Here is a 24,331-nt window from a genome sequence, read left to right on the forward strand (position 1 = left end):
TTAATTCTATGTTAAAAAGTTTTCATTTTCAGAAAAACTTTCCTTGCCAATACCAGTCTACATTTTATATTCTCTCTACTTCGGTCATCAACTGTTATTATACTGCGAAAGCAGGAAAACTCATCTATTATTTGTAATGTCTCAGTTCTTAATCTAACTCCCTTAGCAGCACCTGCTTTAATTCGAATACGTTTGTACCCTCAAATCACAAATGCACAACTGTTTGCACATGCAGCTGACCTGTTCTCCTGCGCAGGTTTCAGAGCGGGAACAGTCTCTGTTGAAAACCATACTCTGATAATATTCATATCATTTGCAGAAAGTTTTTCCTAGTTTGGGTCAAAGATGTCGTGAATTGAAAGGTCGCTGTGATGACCTACAAAATCCTAACATCATTTCTGGCGTACGTACTGGTTCAGTTGCCATTCTTCTTAAACTATTCATACGAGAATTTCCCGTCTTCGTGCCCTGAAATTAACACATAGAGCAATCACACTTTACTCTCTCCATGTAGTAGCCATAAAATAATGTATTGATTTTATTCGACTTTTGTGAAACTGGTTCAGTTACGAGAAATCTTTTTTTGTTCGAAGGTTCATATCTCACGTCAGTGAACTTTATGGAATAAATGACTTCAAACAAAATCCACGAGCGCAGCAAAATTCACAGAACAAAACCCCTGCATCGACATTTCAGTCATGATGTAACTTTTTGTGTCTCTTGCTTTGCCGAATTTAAGGCACTACCAGAAAACCACACGGATCAGAAGACACAGAGAGTAACAGAATACGTGCACCACTGGGAAGCATAACATGCCCCTGATCTTTCGAACGGCTGTAGATGAGTAGACCGAAACGTACTCAATTACCAACAGCAGGTAACTCAACTTTCAAAATATCATGTGGTTGCGCATTCGAGGCTTCTGTGAAAGACAGTCTCAGTGTGTAAATGGAGATCATTTTGCGTGTAACAGCAATATTACTGTAAAATGGAAATTGTGATAGTCTCTGACATCAGTTTCTTACTTCAATATAACCCAATTAAACACAATAATAAACACTCTAATATAAATGTTTAATCATTTTGCCCTTATTAACAATTATTATAAAGTATTTATAAATCAGAAAAGGAGGAATGTTACTATCTATCCTGTATATAATAAAGTTCTTAGTGCATAATCTACTACAACAACACCTTTTTTCACTGATGTTTCATACTCTGTTCGTGTACGGAAACTATCCATATGTCAATGTATGACATGAGTTGAGCTATCATGAGATATGAAGACAACTAATATGAAAACAGAACGGCCTACAAATCATTGTTTCGAAATGCAATGAGCAGAAGAGATGTGTTTCAAAGAAATATGAAAAAGTAGCAAAGATGAAAGTGTGGTTATAGTTCTTAAGGCATGATGCTTACTGAACACTTTGTTTCTTGTTTTGATAAATATAGCTCATCTCAAAACGTGGAAAGCATGAAGTTCGCAGTAGCAGAGGGCCACTGTCAGAGGTATCAGAACAATTTTCGCTTATAGTTTTCTACTCAGTTGTTTCTGGACGAGGGTTCGTACCTCAGGTTGAAACATTTACCATTCTCCATCATTCCTGAAAGTTGATGATGGTTCAAATGGTTCAAATGCCTCTGAGCACTATGGGACTTAACGTCTGAGGTCATCAGTCCCCTAGAACTTAGAACTACTAAAACCTAACTAACTTAAGGACATCACACACACCCATGCCCGAGACAGGATTCGAACCTGCGACCGTAGCGGTCGAGCCGGTTCCAGACTGAAGCGCCTAGAACCGCTCGGCCACACCGGCCGGCTGAAAGTTGCTGACATAATCACGGAATGACCATGTATAATTCAAAACGGATTAAACACTTCTGGTCCGAAAGAGACTTTTTTGAAGTCCGCATTGATTAAGACAAACTATGAATAATCTACGTTCAAATTTGCAACCAGCTGTCATGATTTAGTTTCTCTCTCATTTTCCCCAAATCGATTTAGCATAATGGAATAGTTCCTTCAAAAAGATCACAGACGAATTTCTTCTCCCTCCTCATCCAAGTGAAAGCGGACTCTACCTTTAATCTCGATCGAACGTTACGTCTTCGTTTCTTCGCTACCTGTAGAAAAAAAAATTAATCCCATGCTATCACTCAGTCACTTAAAATATTATGATATGCCCGTGGCGTTCCACGTCTTCTTCACAATAAGCTACTCGGAAAGCTACAACAACAAAAGTGGGTGTAACGCCCCGTCGACACCGCTGTCCCTAGGGACGGAACACAGACTCAGTTACACAAGGCTGAAAGGAACACAATCTTTGCTGCTGAAAAGAAGAAACCCAATATTTACCTCAAGTGACTAACGGAAAGAAGTGCGCGTGATGAGTGTCAGGTCATCTCGTCCCAATGATCCGCACAAATATGAATATGCTATATTTTATGACGTTTTACCTCCATGAAGGATGGATTCAATTTCAATTACGGGGATATTGCAGGTGCAGGAGAAAACTTTGTGCACTGGATATTTCGAAATCATTGGGTTTTTAGAGAAATAATACACATCCGCCGACAGTTACTGTCCTTTGACAATCTCTGACAAATATAAATTTTATTTACGTTATAAAAGAATACCTACCCCGTAGCCGAGTGGTCAGCTTGGTTCACTGCCACTAGGGGGAGCCGCGTCCCATTCCCGGTATGCCAGGTATTTTCCACTAACTTCACAGCGGCCGGGGGTGCCCCTTCAAACCACATCTACATGACGCCATTGGCAGGTTGTTGATACGACGGTCGGTCGGACCCGATTGACCCGCCTGGGGCCGGAATGGCTTTCACAAAAGCATAGACACACAAAATTTCCAAGACATAGGTAATGATTAGAGGGTACAAGGTTTTCAAAGAAGTGAACCGGTCTGCTGCCGTAACTGGATAGGGAAGCAAAGATACGAAACGCAACACTTCGGAGTTCTAACAGCCCACGTGAGTTACTGTGACTTTTCCCAGATACCATTCCTGCAGAAGATAAATGTAAGGTCACTCTTCTCCTTTTGACAGAGAGGCTTTTAACGCCTCTTATGTCTACAACAGTCTACTACTTGAAAGCAGTTCTGTAAGCAGAATGTTAACGATGATAAATCACGCTAGACAGCATCTGATGTCTAACATGTCACTTTCATGAACGTCGATTGAGACACTAACAGTGGTTTTGGGCTGCTAGTGGTGAAACGACCTAGGAAGGATTTCGTAAAAGATTATACGCTACTGCCCATCAAAAATGCTACACCACGAAGATGACGTGCTACAGACGCGAAAGTTAACCGAATTAAGAAGATGCTGTGATATGCAAATAATGAGCTTTTCAGAGCATTCACACAACGTTGGCGCCAGTGGCGACACCTACAACGTGCTGACATGAGGAAAGTTTCCAACCGATTTCTCATACACAAACCGCAGCCGACCGGCGTTGCCTGGTGAAACTTTGTTGTGATGCTTCGTGTAAGGGCGAGAAATGCGTACCATCACTTTTCCTACTTTGAAAAGGTCAGATTGTAGCCTATCGCGATTGCGGTTTATCGTATCGCGACACTGCTGCTTGCGTTGGTCGAGATCCAACGACTGTTAGCAGAATATGGAATCGGTGGGTTCGGGAGGCTAATGCGGAACGCTGTGCTGGATCCCAACGGTCTCGTATCACTAGCAATCTAGATGAAAGACATCTTATCCGCATGGCTGTAACGGATCGTGCAGCCACGTCTCGATCCTTGAGTCAACACAAGAGAACGTTTGCAAGACAACAACCATCTGCACGAATAGGTCGACGACGTTTGCAGCAGCATGGACTATCAGCTCGGAGACCATGCCTGCGGTTACCCTTGACGCCGCATCACAGACAGGAGCGCCTGCGATGGTGTACTCAACAACGAACCTGGGTGCACGAAAGGCAAAACCTCATTTTTTCGGATGAATCCAGGTTCTGTTTAAAGTATCATGATAGTTTCATCCGTTTTTGGTGACATCGCGGTGAACGCACATTGGAAGCGTGTATTCGTCATCGACATACTGGCGTATCACCCGCCGTGATGGTATGCGGTGCCATTGGTTATACGTCCTGCATGCTGCAGGTCCTGTACGGGCCTTTATGGATTCAGAAAATGTTCGACGGCTGCCCTGGCCAGCACATTCTCCAGATCTCTCACCAATTGAAAACGTCTGGTCAATGGTGGCCGAGCAACTGGCTCGTCACAATACGCCAGTCACTACTCTTGATGAACTGTTTTATCGTGTTGAAGCTGCATGGGCACCTGTACCTGTGCACGCCATCCAAGCTCTGTTTGACTCAATGCCCAGGCGTATTAAGGTCGTTATTACGGCCAGACGTGGTTGTTCTGGGGACTGATTTCTCAGGATCTATGCACCCAAATTGCGTGAAAATGTAATCACACGTCAGTTCTAGTATAATATATTTGTCCAATGACTACGCGCTTATCAAAAATGGTTCAAATGACTCTGAGCACTATGGGACTTAACTTCTGAGGTCATCAGATCCCTAGAATTTAGAACTACTTAAACCTAACTAACCTTAGGAGATCACACACATCCATGCCCGAGGCAGGATTCGAACCTGCGACCGTATCGGCCGCGTGGTTCCAGACTGTAGCGCCTAGAACCGCTCGGCCACTGCGGCCGCCCACCCGCTTATCATCTGCATTTCTTCTTGGTGTAGCAATCTGAATGGCCAGTAGTGTAGAAAACTGTGTTTATGTCACTAGCACCTGATAGGTTTCCAGTGGAACTTTGAAACCGAGTAGGGCGGAGGAACGGCTAATAAAACCTATTATTTTCGTGAAAAGTTGGTTTCAAACCCTTTCCGAAGTTGTTCCTTAAATAATATGACGTAAATGCTTAGTGGATTATTTATTTTTATTCTAAATTCGTAAACCACACATACTACACAAATCTCCTCCTCCCACCTCCATCTGTCCATTTCCACGTAGTTCCTCACTCTTTCAGTTTCCCTCTGCCACTCTCTCTCTTGTAAAGTATCTTCCTTTGTTCTATTTCTCTGTGAGAGATAGAATGGTCGGCAGTGACTGCGTTACTGATGTTCATCTTTAGTTTTGACACCAGGCGAAGGGCATAAACACAATCATATGTTGAGTAATCACTGTGAACAACACAGAGATGCCACGCTTTCATGTGAGACTGCATTATCAGCAATCGCCAGAGTTTCAGACTCAAAGGACATCATTATGGGTCTCCATTTCAACAGCTGTCTGAATGATGTAATTAACATCCAGATTTGTGCGGGGTTTCGGATATGACAGTAGCCCAGCGTTAGCTACATGAGAATGCCATGGCTGGCATACTCGATTTCAACGTTCTAGTTGACTATATCTAACCACCACTAGGAAGGATCATGGCATAGCGCACCAAGCACGTCGTGATCCCTTCATATCCGCGCCTGCCATCCGAAATCAAATAATGGTGTCCCGGCAACACTCTGAGGAATCCAATGCCATTGGTCAGAGGCTAACAGCAGTCGGGCTACAGAATTAACGCCCCTTACGCATGCCACCGTTAACACTACAACACAAACTGCTGCGTTTCGAGTTATTCTGTGACTGGAAAGGATGTACTGCTGTTGAATGTCATCACACTGCGTTCCGTGATGAATCGATTCACTGCGCTATCCTGGTGACCAACATCGGTGAGCATGGCAGCGACGGGATAGAGGTCCGATTGTTCCATTGCTTTTTAGGGACAGCGCGGTGTTACTTCGGGTGTCATGATGTGCAGTATCGGGAGTCACTCTCGATAGAACTCTGACATTCAAAACTCACTGCAAGAACACCAAAATGAAAATATCCGCTCGAAACAACACAATCCGCTAACTAGCGGGGACACAGTGGGGATCACATCCACAAACCATTCGCTGTTCTGCAATGGCACTGTGCTTCTCTACTGCTGAATATGCTTCCCCAGTCTGGTATAGGTCATCTCATGCTAGACAAGTAGACATTGCTCTCAATGAAACCTGCAGGTTGATCACAGGTTGCTTAAGACCTACCCCTACTGATAGGCTCTACTGCCTGGCTGGAATAGCGCCACCATTGATACGCAGAACAGTGGCTGCCAACGTGGAGAGACTGAAAGTGGAACAGGACAGTGCCCATCCACTGCACGGACATAATCCACCACAGCAACGGCTGAGATCGCGAAAGAGGTTCCTGAGAACATCCGAGAAGCCCACCATTTCACCAGAGAAGGCAAGGCCGGATTTATGGAAGAAGTCGACGCCTCACCTGCAGACGCCAGAAGCTGAAGAACAACCACCTGGACACAACGAGAGCTGGCTGGTGTGGAAATCTTTAAACAGATTACGATCAGGAATTGGACGAACCAGAGACAACCTGAAGAGATGGGGCTTCATAACAGAAGATACGTCCTGTGATTGTGGACAAGATCAAACCACACGCCACATGCTCCAGTGCCATTTGTGTCCTACATCCTGCACGAAGATTGATCTCCTGCAAGCCACTCCAAGCGCCTTGGACGTTGCAAAGTACTGGCCACATGTAATATAAATACAATTTGTTTATACATATGTACATATTTATTGATGTGTATGGCTACTGTAAATTTGTATGTTTCTGATTCGAGGTTAATATGTGCAGTATCATCGAATATGACGTCAGGTCACGGCTGGTAGTGATTGAGGGAATTCTGACAGCGCAACGGTACATCACAAACATCGTGCAGCCTAATGTGTTACCGCTCATACAACAGTTTCGCGGTGTCATTTTCCAATACGAGAAAGTTCGTCCGCAAACGACTCGTGTCTCTACGAACCGTCGGCATGAAGGTCAAGTACTCAAGTGTGAAGGAAGATCCCTAGTTCTGTCCCTGATAAAAATGTGTGGCGCCAGTTCAGAAGTCAACTCCAATTCAGTGACAATATTCAGCACATCAAGGACCAGTTTAGAACGGTTTTGAGGGCAGCTTCCTTCAACAGAGGCATGAGGATTTGTGACCCCCTACCTGCATCCAAGCCACTGTTGCGTGCAAAGTTATTGCGGTAAATTGACTCATACTGCCAGTTTCATTGTAAATTTAACTTGATTTTGTATGAATTAAGATCGTATTACCTGAACCCATGAAGTTTCACTTGGTTTCCAGCTCCCATACTGGGGGCTTCACTTTTTTGTGCTGTGTATTTTTCCAGTTTTTTTGAAGGCAAATACACTGCTGACCATTAAAATTCCTACACCTCTAAGATGACGTGCTACAGACGCGAAATTTAACCGACAGGAAGAAGATGCTGTGATATGCAGATGATTAGCTTTTCAGAGCATTCACATAAGGTTGGTGCCGGTGGCGACTCCTACAACGTGCTGACATGAGGAAAGTTTCCAACAGATTTCTCATACACAAACAGCAGTTGACCGGCGTTGCCTGGGGAAACGTTGTTGTGATGTCTCGTATAAGGAGGAGAAATACGTACCATCACGTTTCCGACATTGATAAAGGTCGGATTGTAGCCTATCGTGATTGCGGTTTACCGTATCGCGACATTGCTGCTCACGATGGCCGAGATCCAATGACTGTTAGCAGAATATGGAATCGGTGGGTTCAGGAGGGTAATGCGGAACGCTGTGCTGGATCCCAACGTCCTCGTATCAATAGCAGTCGAGATGACAGGCATCTTATCCGCATAGCTGTAACGGATCGTGCTGCCACGTCTCGATCCCTGAGTGAACAGATGGGGACGTTTGCAAGACAACAACACGAACAGTTCGACAACGTTTGCATCAGCATGGACTAACAGCTCGGAGACCGTGGCTACAGTTACCCTTGACGCTGCATCACAGACAGGAGCACCTGCGATGGTGTACTCAGCGACGAACTTGGGTGCACGAATGGGAAAATGTCATTTTTTCGGATGAATCCAGATTCTGTTTACAACATCATGATGGTCGCATCCGTGTTTGGCGACATCACGGTGAACGCACATTGGAAGCGTTTATTCGTCATCGTCATACTGGCGTATCACCAGGCGTGATGGTATGGGGTGCCATTGGTTACACGTCCCGGCCACCTCTTGTTCGCACTGACGGCCCTTTGAACAGCGGACGTTACATCTCAGATGTGTTACGACCCGTGGCTTACCCTTCATTCGATCACTGTGAAACCCTACATTTCAGCAGGATAATGCACGACCGCATGTTGGAGGTCCTGTACGGGCCTTTCTGGATACAGAAAATGTTCGACTGCTGACCTGGCCAGCACATTCTCCAGCTCTCTCACCAACTGAAAATGTCTGGTCAGTGGTGGCCGAGCAACTGGCTCGTCACAATACGCCAGTCACTACTCTCGATGAACTGTAGTATCGTGTTGAAGCTGCATGGACAGCTGTACCTGTACACGCTATCCAAGCTCTGTTTGACTCACTGCCCAGGCGTATCAAGGGCGTTATTACGTCCAAATGTGGTTGTTCTGGGTAGTGATTTCTCAGGATCTATGCACCCAAATTGCGTGAAAATGTAATCATATGTCAATTGTAGTATAATGTATTTGTCCAACGAATATCCGTTTATCACCTGCATTTCATCTTGGTGTAGCAATTTTAATGGCCAGTAGTGGATGTAGGGCACGTCGGCAAAGAAGGAACAGACAGACAATACGCGGTGCCAGGCACGGCCGCCAGTGTGTGGCGGCGAGCGGTGGGCCGCGGGCTCGCCTGCCCGTGGCGCCCCTGCGTGTCAGGCGCCAGAGGCCGGAGTTCGTAGTCTGCTGTGTGGCGCGAGGCGGCCCGGCTCGGCGAGGAGCGGCGGAAGCAGCTGAGCCCGGGGTGGGGTGAGGCGGGGCGCGGAGGGCGGGAGAGGTTTATCGCGGAAACTCCACAGAAATGTCTCGCAAACTTCGCCAAACTGAGTCAAGGCCGCGCGCGAGCTTCCTTTACCCGGCGCCAGTTCTGGAGGCCACCGCTCCCTCATTTGTTCCCAAAATGTTTAAACAGTTACCTTGCCGCCCGGCGCTTTGCCGCTGACAGCACCGGGGGGCGCCGTAAATGCGTTAGCAATTTTGATTGATCCTAACAGAAAACAGCTGCCTCACGATCACTTAAGACCAGTAATACGCAATTTTACTAATTCCTGGGTAGTAATATAATGCTTAAAACATCGTGATCTAGAAAGAGATCCCACATTTTGTCTCCTATCGTAACAACCTCATATGATACTGTTCTGTTCTTTCTCCAGCTAATCCTTGGATAAACATCAATTAATTCAGTCTTGACCTAACTTTTCCTACATTGTTTTTTTTTTTTTTTTCCTCCATTGATTATACTCCACTTAGCCATCGAGAACACATGTTTACACGGAATATATAACTGTACAAAGAAAATACAAAAATACTTTTTTACAGAATGGATACCTCAAGCTTTTACCACAACAACTGTTTTACATAAAGAGTGATTAGTAAACTAGAGCTACTTATGTGATCAGTTCACACTACTTTTTAAATTTAATAATAACTGATACAAATAAATGAAAGTATAAATCCCAGAAATGTTTCTTGCCTTCGCGTAAGTGGTCTTTATAAGGTAATTTCACATAGAGAACAGTTCCTGTGGATGCAGCTTGCTTCGCTAAAACGTCAACTTCCTCAGTATAGTGGATACCAGAGTGGGGCTGCATCCAGAGCCGAATGACTGTCTGCCCTCTATACTTATAAGGAATATATTCCAGTATCACATCAAAATATAACGGTTGGTAGTTTTATCTCATCTTCGGACTTGATACTTTAAAGAACACTCTGGGAGTCGGACACGAATAATATGTTCAAGAAGAAAGTGGAAGATACAAACTTAATTGCTTCAAAAATTGCCACGGTCTGCGCCGTAAAAACTGAAGGACTTTTGGGCAGTTCGTAGGTTTTACTGATTTGGATTTGAGGACATAGAATTGTTCATACTCACTTCTGTCTTCGTTTATTTTATTGTTATGCCTTTGTGGTTCTATTATGATAGTTTGAACGAAATTCTTCTACTTGTTTTGATTTGTTGCAGATAGATCACGATCGCTAAATTTCAAGTTTGCACGAAAGCGGAACAACGGGTGGTGATCAGGATTTTGTAGTCGGACAGTGTGTTGGGGTCCGCAGCCCATCAGAAACTTACGGCACAATACGGAAACAGTGTCTTGCCACAGGAAAAAAAATGTTCAAATGTATATGAAATCTTATTGGACTTAACTGCTAAGGTCATCAGTCCCTAAGCTTACACACTACTTAACCCAAATTATCCTAAGGACAAACACACACACCCATGCCCGAGGGAGGACTCGAACCTCCGCCGGGACCAGCCGCACACTCTATGACTGCAGCGCCCTAGACCTCTCGGCTAATCCCGCGCGGCTCTTGCCCCAGCAGAGTGTCTATGAATCGACTTCAAAATTCAGTGTTACGCATGAGGAAAGAGACGGACAGCCATCCACGGCCGCAAATGATGACAACATTAAGAGTGCACGTGGCCTGGTTCTGATAGTCAGCCTTGTCACCCTTGAGCAAGTGGCACATCGTCTGTAAATTAGACATAGTTCTACGGTCGTAGGTTCGAATCCTGTCTCGGGCATGGATGTGTGTGATGTCCTTAGGTTAGTTAGGTTTAAGTGGTTCTAAGTTCTAGGGGACTGATGACCTGAGATGTTAAGTCCCATAGTGCAGAGAGCGATTTGAACAGTACGTGGATTTCATAAAGTCTGTGAATATGGATCCCGAAACAACTCACAGTGCTGCATAAACAAACGCGCTTGGACATGTGTTAGAAACATTTGGATCGTTATGGAAACGAACGTGACGGCTTCTTAGACAGAATGGTGGTGAAATGTGGATCTACCGTTACAAGCCGGAAAGTAAACGGGAGAGTATGGAATGGAAACATTCCCAATCGACCAGCAGGAAAAAGTTCAAGACCCAACCATCTGCAGGAAAACTGATGTTTACAGTTTTTCGGGACGCACGTCGCCCAGTACTAGAACATTATCAGGAGATTGGCGCAACACTTAACAGTGCGCGATACAGTGAGATGCTGGCTGGTAGGCTAAGGCCTGCAATTCGAAGCAATCGCCGGGGACTACTGTCCAAAAGTGGTGTGTTGTTGCACGACAATGTTCGTCCACATAACGAACGCTGTACAAATGCTAAAACATCCGGAAATTCGTTATGGCTCGTCCTCCTTATAGTCTTTATCTTGCTCCTTACGACTACCACTTGTTTGGCCCACTGAAAGAGGCAACAAGGAGCTGTCGATTCATGAAGGACGCGCTGCATGCGTGGCTCGCTCCTCAACCAAAATCCTTTTTTTTTTTTCCTTAGGGCATCGGGAGGCTTGTACAACGATGGACCAGTGCGTTGAAAGGCACAGAGACCATGTTGAAAATGATGTTGAGGTATATGTCCTATTTATATTGTAATAAAACGTATAGTTCTATTATGGAGCCGCGCGGGGGTAGCCGCGCGGTCTATGGGCGCATTGCACGGTTCGCGCGGTTCCCCCCGTCGGAGGCTAGAATCCTCGCTCGGGCATGGGTGAGTGTGTTGTCCTTTCCGTAAGTTAGTTTAATTCAGATTAAGTAGTGTGTAAGCCTAAGAGCGGATGACCTCAGCAGTTTGGTCCTACAGGAATTTACCACAAATGAAAAAAAATTCATTGCGGATAATTTTTTACTTATACTCGTACAATCATGTCTATGTCAAGTTGATATGAGAACAAATATTTTGTGGAAAAATGTGTTTTACACGATTTTTCCCAAAATAATTTGGTCGTGCGGTAGCGTTCTTGCTTCCCACGCCTGGGTTCCCGGTTTCGATTCCCGGCGGGGTCAGGGATTTTCTCTGCCTCGTGATGACTGGGTGTTGTGTGCTATCCATAGGTTAGTTAGGTTTAAGTGGTTCTAAGTTCTAGGGGACTGATGACCATAGATGTTAAGTCCCATAGTGCTCAGAGCCATTTGAACCAAAATAATTTAACAGTGAACCCACTGGTAAACCAGCGACTGTTCACTTTTCGTGGCAGCCTGTACTTCCTTACGCTGGGTCCAACACCACATGTGTGACTCAGCCATTTGGTACGAAGTTTGGCATCAGTTGCTTCTTTCATACATTTAGCGTGTCTAACGTATAGTTCTGTAACAGGTGATGCGTAGTACTTCATCTGCTAATGGTAGCATATGCCCTGCAATGGCAGCAACTCTAAAACGCCTCAAATTCATCTAACTTTTGCTATAATTTCGCTGAAGATTTTGCTGGCATAGACTGGAGCACAATGCTGTGCCACCATCACTCTTTCATTATAGCTATCGACGTCGCTGTCTTCCGATCAATTGAAAATTTCATCCAATAGCTGATACATTACTCGTATTTCACCGGCCACATCATCAGTACATAGATTCTAGAATTCCATTGCTGAGAAGAGGAGATGGCTCGATCCTTACTTACCAGTGGTTTCACTCTGAAGCCTCATATTATTGTCTTGTGTTGCGCGTTTGCAGACGCACTTGCGGAACACAGGACCTAATTTTAAAGTCATTTAAACACTTACTGTCTACAGAAACTTAAGTTCTTTGAAGTGTATAGTCATGTAACAAAAAAGAAATTACAGTCTGAGAAGAATATAACAAGCTTGAGCTATAGCGGTAATTTAAAAGTCAGGAAAGTGGGGAAATATGTGGTGCTCCAAACATGAGCACTGGTGTAGGGTAGAGACACAGTAATCGGCAAAGATGAAGAAGATCGATATTTTCTATTAAAAAATCTTTCAGCAGATTGTTAGAACTGAATGTGTGTACTATGTTGTTGGTTTGAGAAAGAGAAGTATTGTTTACGAAAATTTCATTAAGAAATAAATATATTGGAAAGCAGTTCATAGCATCCCAAGTTCGTTGAACGTATGTAAGCAGGATTTTCTTAAATTCTTACCACAAATAAGTTGTATTAATGCTTGACTTAACTAGTTACCCCAGAAAATGACCCCATATGACATGATAACACGGAAGCAAGCGAAGCATGCTAGGCTTATTATTTTTCTGTCTGACAACCTTCCCATTACAATTAAATATTTGGTTAAGTGTAACACGATGTTAGTTTGATCTCATGAGGGTGATCAAATTTTAGCCTGGTGTCCTTATTTGTAAAGAGGATCTAACTGACAGTTTCATAAGGAGCAATTTATTTTACTGATACACGGTTCTAACAACAGTGATTTAACTATTCTTAATGACTGTACTCTTTTTACACAAGTCAGAAATAAGTAAAATACATAGTAATTACCATTAAAACAAATCAAACAAAGAATTATCAAGCTACACTACTGTCGACCAAAATCTTGCTAATTCAGTTGCGTTCGGCGTCCAAGCAGACGATCTTCTTCGCAAGATGCAGAACATGATTTACGATCCAGTGGGAGCTCAGAGATCTGTGGCTCTTCACAGACACAGTTGGTGGTATCTACAGGGAAGTGCCATTTCTGGAGATAACTCCTGGATCTTACAACTCCAGAAAAAAGACGGCTGACTGACCGCAAAGGATCCGTGTATCCAGATGGGAGGGTTTCTGAATAGAGAGGGCTGCTGCTGTTTTCCAAGACTGGTGTCTAGTGTGGTCTTGAGGAAGATCCTTTAGGACCTCAACCTTGGTGTACCTGGAACATGCCTAAGTATTGGATCGTTATCCTGCTGAACTTTACACGTTCTCGCCACGTTGGCAGCTACTTCACCATGAATATTTGGTGACGCAATGCCATCGACTTGGTAGAGTTTTACAAGTGGCGGTAGTTTCATACCACCAGTAGTAAACATGCCCGTTTTGTTTAGTCCACTATGTCAGCGAGGGTAGATCTTTACCATGCTGGGCATGAATACTCTGCAGCATTGTAACATGTTGCCAGTGCTGTCGCTCTCAGAGTTTGTGATCGAGAGCCCCAGGTACTACCAGGGCAGAGGATATTACTTCTGGCTTCCGCCTTCCTTCTCGTATTCACACAATGCTGCTTGTACGTCAAAGAACTTCCAGAGTGAATGACATATATTTTGGATGGGTCGTACTTATTAACTGTACTCCCTACCATGTGATGTCAGGTTTGCGACGTCCCCGGTTGTTCTTAAGATGAAACGTTCACGGTTATGGTTTAGCTGGATTTGTACGAAGTTGACTGTTAAGAGTAATAGGCATCTCTCTCAGGTGCGCTTCTTCAACGGTTTTATACACTCGGTAATGCCGGATCATCGGCATTAAGGAAGCTCCTTGTTTTCTCAGGAGGAGATTTGTCATTGGCATACATGCTAAATAATGTTTATAAAAGAGCTGTTCCTTCTAGTTAGCCATTTCTTTGAAATCTCCATCGACTACACTGACCGTGGAAATCCATGTAAAAGCTCCTTTAACTTTCAATAAATTTGATGAACCCATATCTTTTCTTATCCCGGATACTTTTTATGAGGGTACTGCATTTTGGCCTGGGATTCCTGGCCGTTTTGGCCGAGCGGTTCTAGGCGCTTCAGTCCGGAACCGCGCTGTTACTACGGTCGCAGGTTAGAATCCTGCCTCGGGCATAGATGTGTGTGATGTGCTTAGGTTAGTTAGGTGTAAGTAGTTATAGGTCTAGGGGACTGATGACCTCAGATGTTAAGTCCCACAGTTCTTAGAGCCATCTGAACCATTTGAAACATTTTTACCTGCGATTGTACAATACCTCGTGGTCGGGCGTAGATAGTAATGTAACTGCAAAAATACACTCCTGGAAATTGAAATAAGAACACCGTGAATTCATTGTCCCAGGAAGGGGAAACTTTATTGACACATTCCTGGGGTCAGATACATCACATGATCACACTGACAGAACCACAGGCACATAGACAAAGGCAACAGAGCATGCACAATGTCGGCACTAGTACAGTGTATATCCACCTTTCGCAGCAATGCAGGCTGCTATTCTCCCATGGAGACGATCGTAGAGATGCTGGATGTAGTCCTGTGGAACGGCTTGCCATGCCATTTCCACCTGGCGCCTCAGTTGGACCAGCGTTCGTGCTGGACGTGCAGACCGCGTGAGACGACGCTTCATCCAGTCCCAAACATGCTCAATGGGGGACAGATCTGGAGATCTTGCTGGCCAGGGTAGTTGACTTACACCTTCTAGAGCACGTTGGGTGGCACGGGATACATGCGGACGTGCATTGTCCTGTTGGAACAGCAACTTCCCTTGCCGGTCTAGGAATGGTAGAACGATGGGTTCGATGATGGTTTCGATGTACCGTGCACTATTCAGTGTCCCCTCGACGATCACCAGTGGTGTACGGCCAGTGTAGGAGATCGCTCCCCACACCATGATGCCGGGTGTTGGCCCTGTGTGCCTCGGTCGTATGCAATCCTGATTGTGGCGCTCACCTGCACGGCGCCAAACACGCATACGACCATCATTGGCACCAAGGCAGAAGCGACTCTCATCGCTGAAGACGACACGTCTCCATTCGTCCCTCCATTCACGCCTGTCGCGACACCACTGGAGGCGGGCTGCACGATGTTGGGGCGTGAGCGGAAGACGGCCTAACGGTGTGCGGGACCGTAGCCCAGCTTCATGGAGACGGTTGCGAATGGTCCTCGCCGATACCCCAGGAGCAACAGTGTCCCTAATTTGCTGGGAAGTGGCGGTGCGGTCCCCTACGGCACTGCGTAGGATCCTACGGTCTTGGCGTGCATCCGTGCGTCGCTGCGGTCCGGTCCCAGGTCGACGGGCACGTGCACCTTCCGCCGACCACTGGCGACAACATCGATGTACTGTGGAGACCTCACGCCCCACGTGTTGAGCAATTCGGCGGTACGTCCACCCGGCCTCCCGCATGCCCACTATACGCCCTCGCTCAAAGTCCGTCAACTGCACATACGGTTCACGTCCACGCTGTCGCGGCATGCTACCAGTGTTAAAGACTGCGATGGAGCTCCGTATGCCACGGCAAACTGGCTGACACTGACGGCGGCGGTGCACAAATGCTGCGCAGCTAGCGCCATTCGACGGCCAACACCGCGGTTCCTGGTGTGTCCGCTGTGCCGTGCGTGTGATCATTGCTTGTACAGCCCTCTCGCAGTGTCCGGAGCAAGTATGGTGGGTCTGACACACCGGTGTCAATGTGTTCTTTTTTCCATTTCCAGGAGTGTATAAAAGCACTTCCTGCGTGACATATTGAAAGGAATCATTCCAGCACTCATCCAAGGTGATTTATCAGTGTGTTGGTGAGTCTTACACAGTGTCTGTTCAAGGAGGTCGATCAATGGTTATCTCACTGGACTCGCATTCGGGAGGACGATTGTTCAGTTCCTCGTCCGGTAACCCGTATTAAGGTTTTCTGTGGTTCCCCTAAATCGTTTAAGGCTAATGCTGGGATGGCTCCTTTGAAAGAACACGGCGATTTCCTTCCTCATCTTTCCCTAATCTGAGCTTGCGGTTCGTCTCTAACGGCTTCGTCGTCGACGGGTTGTTGATCGCTACGCTTTCTTTTCTACTTGAATGGTCTCTTTCGCCTAAATTTGGTTCTTGTGCACTGGAAAAGTTACTTAATCGGGCAAACGAAAGTGCCTGCGAAGGAAATCACCTGCGCCCTTATCGAAGAAACCACGCTGCGTTTCACCTAGATCGATTAGGGAAAACCACGGAGAACCTGAATGTGAATAAGCATCCTAGGGTTTGAATGCCGATCCTTCCGAATGCCCGTCTAGTGTGGTAACTACTGCGATACACGATTCCGATCAAAGTCGGTTACAGAATGTACAACGAGTAAGAAAGCGTCGAACAGGAGGTGTGGTATCGTGTGGGCCTAGTGAATGTCCCTTATATTTCCGCTTTAACCTCCGGCGTGGGTTCTAAAACGAAAACATATATTTAAAAAAGAGGGGAAAATAAAAATAAAACGGAACGCTGCTGGTAGCCTATTCAGCGGAGCCGGCGACCGAAAACTCCCCGCCGCCCAGCCGAAAACGCGCAGCTACATACAGTAGAGCCCGGCGGGGTACAGTAGTGCAGCAAGGCGCGCTCGCTAATTGGAAGGCCGGGATCTTCGCACCGCGATCGCGGCGCGGGCTCACAGCTGCGACTTGCCGGCGCGGCGCAGACACAAAGCAGCCAGCGAGCGCCGGAGTAAAAAGCGATTTCCCTTTCTCTTTTTTTTTTTTTTTCCTTCCTCGTCCGTGTGGAAACGCACGCAGGACGGAGACCTGCGCAACAGGAACGGGAGCATGTAACACACACACACACACACACGCACGCAGACAAACACACACGCGCGCGAGCAGAGGCGGACACAGACACGGACACGGCGATGTCGAGCGGTAGGCAAAACAGAGAGGGAGGCCATCTAAATTTGGCCGGTGACGAATGTCCTTGTCGTGACTGGAGGATTCCCACCCAACCCTCTCCTGTCAGAGCACGCACGCGCGCTCGCACACAAACACACACGCACACACACACACACACACACACACACACACACACACACACACACAGGTGGCAATTCTGCACGGAGAAGAATCGTGGGTACTCCTCGGAGCCACTGCCCTCTTCTCCACCGTCTCATACAGAACTTTCATTTCTTTTGTTGTTCGTCTTACTCTTCTTATCTCGGTCGACATTCACGTTCGCCATCTAAATTATTATATGGCTTAAATGCGTTCCTTATCTGCACATCTCACATTTCCGGGCGCGCACGTTTTTGCCGTCTCGCCTGTTCCGCCCCCACCGCCGCCGGCGCCTCGACGCCCCCCCCCCTGCCGCCCCCTTTATTCCTGCTGCTTTTCTGGTGCTGCTGTCGCCCCCCTCCATCCTCCTTGCCACCCACCCCCTCTTTCCGCGACCAACCTGGCGGGCTCTTCGTCGCCAGTGCACGCGGGGTGGGTGCGAGGGGCGAAGTCTGTCACACGCAGCGCTATCAGCTCGGCGGGCGCGCGCCGGGCGGCGTTATGACTGCTCGGTGAGTCGCGAGAGGGTACGCCAGTACTTGGGGACCGGGCTGCAACTTCCCGCCGTCTCACCCTCTGCCCGACGGCCTTCCGCTGCCCTGCTGCCACCGACGGCGCCACCCGGCGCTTTCCACTCGTTGGTCCACTACCTTCAGCCCACGGCACTTCCCTCTTATATGCACACCGCTACAATCGTAAATCATATCACCCTTGAAAATAAATATTTATTTTAAGAAGCTTTATTGCAAACTGTCTCATGTTGTTGTGGTCTTAAGTCCTGAGACTGGTTTGATGCAGCTCTCCATGCTACCCTATCCTGTGCAAGTTTCTTAATCTCCCAGTACTTACTGCAACCTACATCCTTCTCAATCTGTTAAGTGTATTCATCTCTTGGTCTCCCTCTACGATTTTTACCCTCCACGCTGCCCTCCAGTGCTAAATTTGTGATCCCTTGATGCCTCAGAACATGTCCTACCAACCGGTCCCTTCTTCTTGTCAAGTTGTGCCACAAACTCCTCTTCTCCCCAATTCTATTCAATACCTCCTCATTAGTTATGTGATCTACCCATCTAATCTTCAGCATTCTTCTGTAGTACCACATTTCGAAAGCTTCTATTCTCTTCTTGTCCAAACTAGTTATTGTACATGTTTCACTTCCATACATAGCTACACTCCATACAAATACTTTCAGAAAAGACTTCCTGACACTTAAATCTATACTCGATGTTAACAAATTTCTCTTCTTCAGAAACGTTTTCCTTACCATTACAGGCGTACATTTTATATCCTCTCTACTTCGACCATCATCAGTTATTTTACTCCTCAAATAGCAAAACTCGTCTACTACCTTAAGTGTCTCATTTCCTAATCTAATTCCCTCAGCATCACCTGATTTAATTCGACTACATTCCATTATCCTCGTTTTGCTTTTGTTGATGTTCATTTTATACCCTCCTTTCAAGACACTGTCCATTCCGTTCAACTGCTCTTCCAAGTCCTTTGCTGTCTCTGACAGAATTACAATGTCAGCGGTGAACCTCAAAGTTTTTATTTCTTCTCCGTGGATTTTAATACCTACTCCGAATTTTTCTTTTGTTTCCTTTACTGCTTGCTCAACATACACATTGAATAACATCGGGGAGACGCTACAACCCCTGTCTCACTCCCTTCCCAACCACTCCTTCCCTTTCATGCCCCTCGAATCTTATAACTGCCATCTGGTTTCTGTACAAATGGTAAATAGCCTTTCGCTCCGTCTATTTTACCCCTGCCACTTTTATAATTTGAAAGAGATTATTCCAGTCAATATTGTCAAAAGCTTTCTCTAAGTCTACAAATGCTAGAAACGTAGATTTGCCTTCTCTTAATCTATTTTCTAAGATAAGTCGTAAGGTCACTATTGCCTCACTTGTTTCAATATTTCTACCGAGTCCACTGTCTCATATGATTACTAATTCCGAAAACTTAATGACATCTTCAGACCTTTAAATAAAAAAACCCGAGGAGTGCGAGTAGGACAGAGGGTTCAGAACAAACTTAATTATACACTGCGGGAGGAAAAAATGGCAACCCCAAGAAGGAGTTGGGCGACATAAACGAAGTTGGTAGGCGTGTTTCTACATCTGGAAGACGCTGTCTAATCAAATTTCAAGCCAGTCGCGTAAGAGTTGCACTAGTAGTGCCACTGTGAGGATGCAAATCAGATTTTCTTTACATACACGCTGGAACGATCGTGAGGGTTAGTTAGCTCTGAGACTTGACGTGATGAGTTTGTGTTAGCATCTCAGCATCTCACCAAGTTTGCACTACCTTGTGCAATAGGGATAGGAGAAGGTGGATGTTTCTTCTGCGATACTCCAGAACGACTTGGTACGAATGTAGCCGCAGTATGATTCTTGGTAGCGGTGCTCACGAGAATGTAGTCACAAGACGACCGGGCTCCGTACTGCCAAGTAGCTCTATCGAGAGATCGACTACCATGTCTGGCATCTGGCGTATCGTACTGCATCTGCAGCAGCAATATGAGCAGCAGTTGGCACCACAGTACCACAGTGACACGACGTAATGTTACAAATTGGTTACTTCGAGGACAGCTCCGAGCCAGACGCCATGTAGCGTACATCCCATTGATCCCAAACCACCACCATTTGAGACTACTGTCGTGTCAAGCGAGGGCTTATTGGAGGGCAAGGAAGACGTCTGTCCTGTTTTCTGATGAAACCTTGTTCTGTCTCGGTGCAGTGATGACCATATGTTGGTTAGAAAGAGGCCACTGGAGGTATGGTGTGGTGTGCTACTTGCTATGACAGCAGGAGCAGTCTCGCAGTTATCCTGGCCACCACGACTGCAAGTTTGTACGTCAATCCGGTGATTCGACCCGTTGTGCTGCCTTTCATGAACGGGCTTACAGGGGGTGTTTTCCAAGAGAATAAAGCTTGCCTCATACCGCTGTTGCAACCCATCAAGCTCTACAGTGTGTCGACAAATGGTTCAAATGGCTCTGAGCACAATGGGACTTAACATCTGAGGTCATCAGTGCCCTAGACTTACAACTACTTATACCTAACTAACCTATGGACGTCACTCACATCCATGCCCGAGGCAGGATTCGAACCTGCGACCGTAGCAACAGCGCGGTTACAGACTCATGCGCCTAGAACCGCTCGGCCACAAAAGCCGGTTGAGTGTCGACATGTCGTCTTCACCTCCTCGGTCACCAGATTTGTCTCATCGGGCGACAACTCCAGCGTCATCACAAACAGCTAATATCGTCCCTGTATTGACCGACCACAAACTGACATCCGGCGCCTGAAATAACACAATTCATGCACGTTGGCATTCTTGCATTCAACATTCTGGCCCTTTCACCGGTTATCACGCATACCAGCATTTCACATTTGCAACGGCATATCTTGCGCTTACATTAACCTATGATCTTGCAACGTTAATCACTTAAATGTGTTAGCTAGAAAAATGTATTCCCAAAACTTCAGTTCTATACAGTAGTTATTTTTCGGTGTTGCGATTTTTTCCGTCATGATACGTAGATAATACTAACAATTTTATGTAGCTCAGTGGCCTGGTTTTCTTCTGGGCACCACTTCGGCGACTTGCGTGTTCCTAACCTAACCCAGTTATCCAACCGGGCAAATGGGATCTATAGTTTTCACGTGGAATCTGAACCACGTGTTTTTTCTGAAGGCTCCTCATATCGTTGAGAGGTGACGGCTAGGTTAGAAATAAGACTGAAAAAATGAGTGGTCCGGCTAATTTGATCCCGAAACGCCTCGATTTCCAGGCAAACACTCCATCGCTACACCACCAGGCCCGTCATCTGTGTAGTTAGTTTATCTTCAGTTTTTGATGAGTGAGGTTCCACGTACCAAAGATATCGCAGTATCTTTTATTGCTTTGACTTAGAAGCTTAAACTATTTGCATCGCCTAGGGACCATAGACCTTAGTTTTTGACATAAATTTCGAAATGATACCTCGAACCACTGCTGAGCAAAAGAGAGGGACAGACAGATAGATGTACAACAAATATCAAAAAACGAGAAAAAATAAATGTGAAGTAATTACAGATAATCAGTTTCGCGTTTTTCCGTTATTTTCAGTCATACCTAGCTTCATGTCAAAATTCATTATTTTAAGTCAACTGTCAGTAGCCCACAGGTTTTGATGAGTGGATCTGAAAAAATTGAAGCATGTGACACAAATGGCCGAAATTTTGATTGCTTTAATTAAATTGTTACATTTTTCCTGCCGCTATGGTACTTTGTACCTTAATATGTTACATAAATTTCAACTTTATACCGGATGATCAAAAATTCAGTATAAATTTGAAAACTGAATAAATCACGGAATAATGTAGATAGAGAGGTACAAATTACCACACATGGGGTTTTATTAGAACCGGAAAAATACAAACGTTCAAAAATGTCCGACAGATGGTGCTTCATCTAATCAGAATAGCAATAATTAGCATAACAAAGTAAGACAAAGCAAAGACGATGTGCTTTATAGGAAATGCTCAATATGTCTACCATCATTCCTCAACAATAGCTGCTGTCGAGGAATAATGTTGTGAACAGCACTGTAAAGGATGTCCGGAGTTATGGTGAGGCATTGGCGTCGGATGTTGTCCTTCAGCATCCCTGGATATGTCGGTCGATCACGATACACTCGCTACTTCAGGTAACCCCAAAGCCAATTATCGCACGGACTGAGATCTGGGGACTTGGGAGGCCAAGCATGACGAAAGTGGCGGCTGAGCACACGATCATCACTAAACGACGCGCGCAAGAGATCTTTCACGCGCCTAGCAATATGAGGTGTTTTTTTTTTTTTGTTCTAATAAAACCCCATGTCATTCCAAGCATGTGTGTCACTTTTTACCTCTCTATCTACATTATTCCGCGGTTTATTAAGTTTTCAAATTTATACTGACTTTTTGATCACCCGCTATTTCTACCCCGTACTGAGGAAAATGAGTATTAACAATCGGAGAGGAAGGAAGATATGCACACAGACTGACAGACAGCAAAGTCATCCTACTGAGGTATGGAACCCTAAAAATAAAACTTTAACAAGTATCTATTCAAGTAAATGATAAAGGCTGAAACATATTTAAAATTTACAGTTCTTAAAATTATAAAAAAAATGGTTCAAATGGCTCTGAGCACTATGGGACTCAACTGCTGTGGTCATCAGGCCCCTAGAACTTAGAACTACTTAAACCTAACTAACCTAAGGACATCACACACATCGATGCTCGAGGCAGGATTCAAATCTGCGACCGTAGCAGTCGCACGGTTCCGGACTGCGCGCCTAGAACCGCGAGACCACCGCGGCCGGCCTTAAAATTATATCTGTTAAATTAAGAATTATGAAAAGTCATAATTTTTGTAAATTTTCTGTGTCATAAGCGGTAAAATAAGATTTGTAAGAGCAGTCAGTACGATCCAACATATTACTAATCTCACACTGCACCGTTCACATCAATGTGTCGCACATAAAGGGTAGTGGGAAGAGGATACAAGGCAGGAGAGGGGAGTGGCTAGGTAACTAATACAGTGCGGTACTAAAATGTAACAAAGATATTATCTAAATCATCTGCTAAAATTTATTTAAAGGTTGTTAGCTATTTGGATGAACGCATTTATGCAAAAGAGATCTTATATATACATATATACAGGATGTTACAAACAGGTACGACCAAACTTTCAGGAAACATTCCTCACACACAAAGAAAGAAAATATGTTATGTGGACATCTCTTTTTCATAAATGGTTTCATCCAAATATATAAAATACTTTCTATTGTTGATGGGTGAGCAAACCCATCCCGCAAGTCGAGACGTTTGCGAGTGAAGAGGAAAGCCTTAATATGAAACTTCCTGGCAGATTAAAACTGTGTGCCCGACCGAGACTCGAACTCGGGACGCTTGCCTTTCGCGAGCAAGTGCTCTACCAACTGAGCTACCGAAGCACGACTCACGCCCGGTACTTACAGCTTTACTTCTGCCAGTATCTCGTCTCCTACCTTCCAAACTTTACAGAAGCTCTCCTGCGAACCTTGCAGAGCTAGCACTCCTGAAAGAAAGGATACAGCGGAGACATGGCTTAGCCACAGCCTGGGGGATGTTTCCAGAATGAGGTTTTCACTCTGCAGCGGAGTGTGCGCTGATATGAAACTTCCTGGCAGATTAAGCCCCTAGGCTGTGGCTAAGCCATATATCCGCAAAATCCTTTCTTTCAGGAGTGCTAGTTCTGCAAGGTTCGCAGGAGAGCTTCTGTAAAGTTTGGAAGGTAGGAGACGAGATACTGGCAGAAGTAAAGCTGTGAGTACCGGGCGTGAGTCGTGCTTCGGTAGCTCAGTTGGTAGAGCACTTGCCCGCGGAAGGCAAAGGTCCCGAGTTCGAGTCTCGGTCGGGCACACAGTTTTAATCTGCCAGGAAGTTTCATATCAGCGTACACTCCGCTGCAGAGTGAAATCTCATTCTCGAGGAAAGCCTTAGTTTTGAAGGCATTTAGAGGAATGTGATTATCTGATGCCAACTGTTCCGCCCGCGTGAGCTTACGTTGTAGCCTCAACATCGTTGCAGTAATCCGATAGCTACCGATGAGTAAGGCTGTGTCGTCCGCAAACTGAGCCAGGACGACCTGGGACAGGATGGGTAAGTAGTTAACATAAACGATGAAAAGAGCTGGGGACAGGACCTAGCTCGGTGGGAGACCTTTGTGTACGAGTCTAACTGTGGGGCGATGCCCACCGATGGGAACCATTATCTGTCGCTGTCGATTATCCTTTAGACAA

At 45.6% G+C, this 24,331-nt stretch overlaps 1 non-coding gene across 1 annotated transcript; it reads left to right on the forward strand.

The window, feature by feature from the left end:
* Positions 1 to 23,876: 23,876 nt before the first annotated feature.
* Positions 23,877 to 23,951, forward strand: Trnap-cgg (transfer RNA proline (anticodon CGG)). The gene has a single exon. It is a non-coding gene; the product is annotated as a tRNA-Pro (tRNA).
* Positions 23,952 to 24,331: the final 380 nt, after the last annotated feature.

This window comes from Schistocerca nitens, chromosome 2 (genome assembly GCF_023898315.1).
Source record: "Schistocerca nitens isolate TAMUIC-IGC-003100 chromosome 2, iqSchNite1.1, whole genome shotgun sequence".
Classification (NCBI taxonomy): domain Eukaryota; kingdom Metazoa; phylum Arthropoda; class Insecta; order Orthoptera; family Acrididae; genus Schistocerca; species Schistocerca nitens.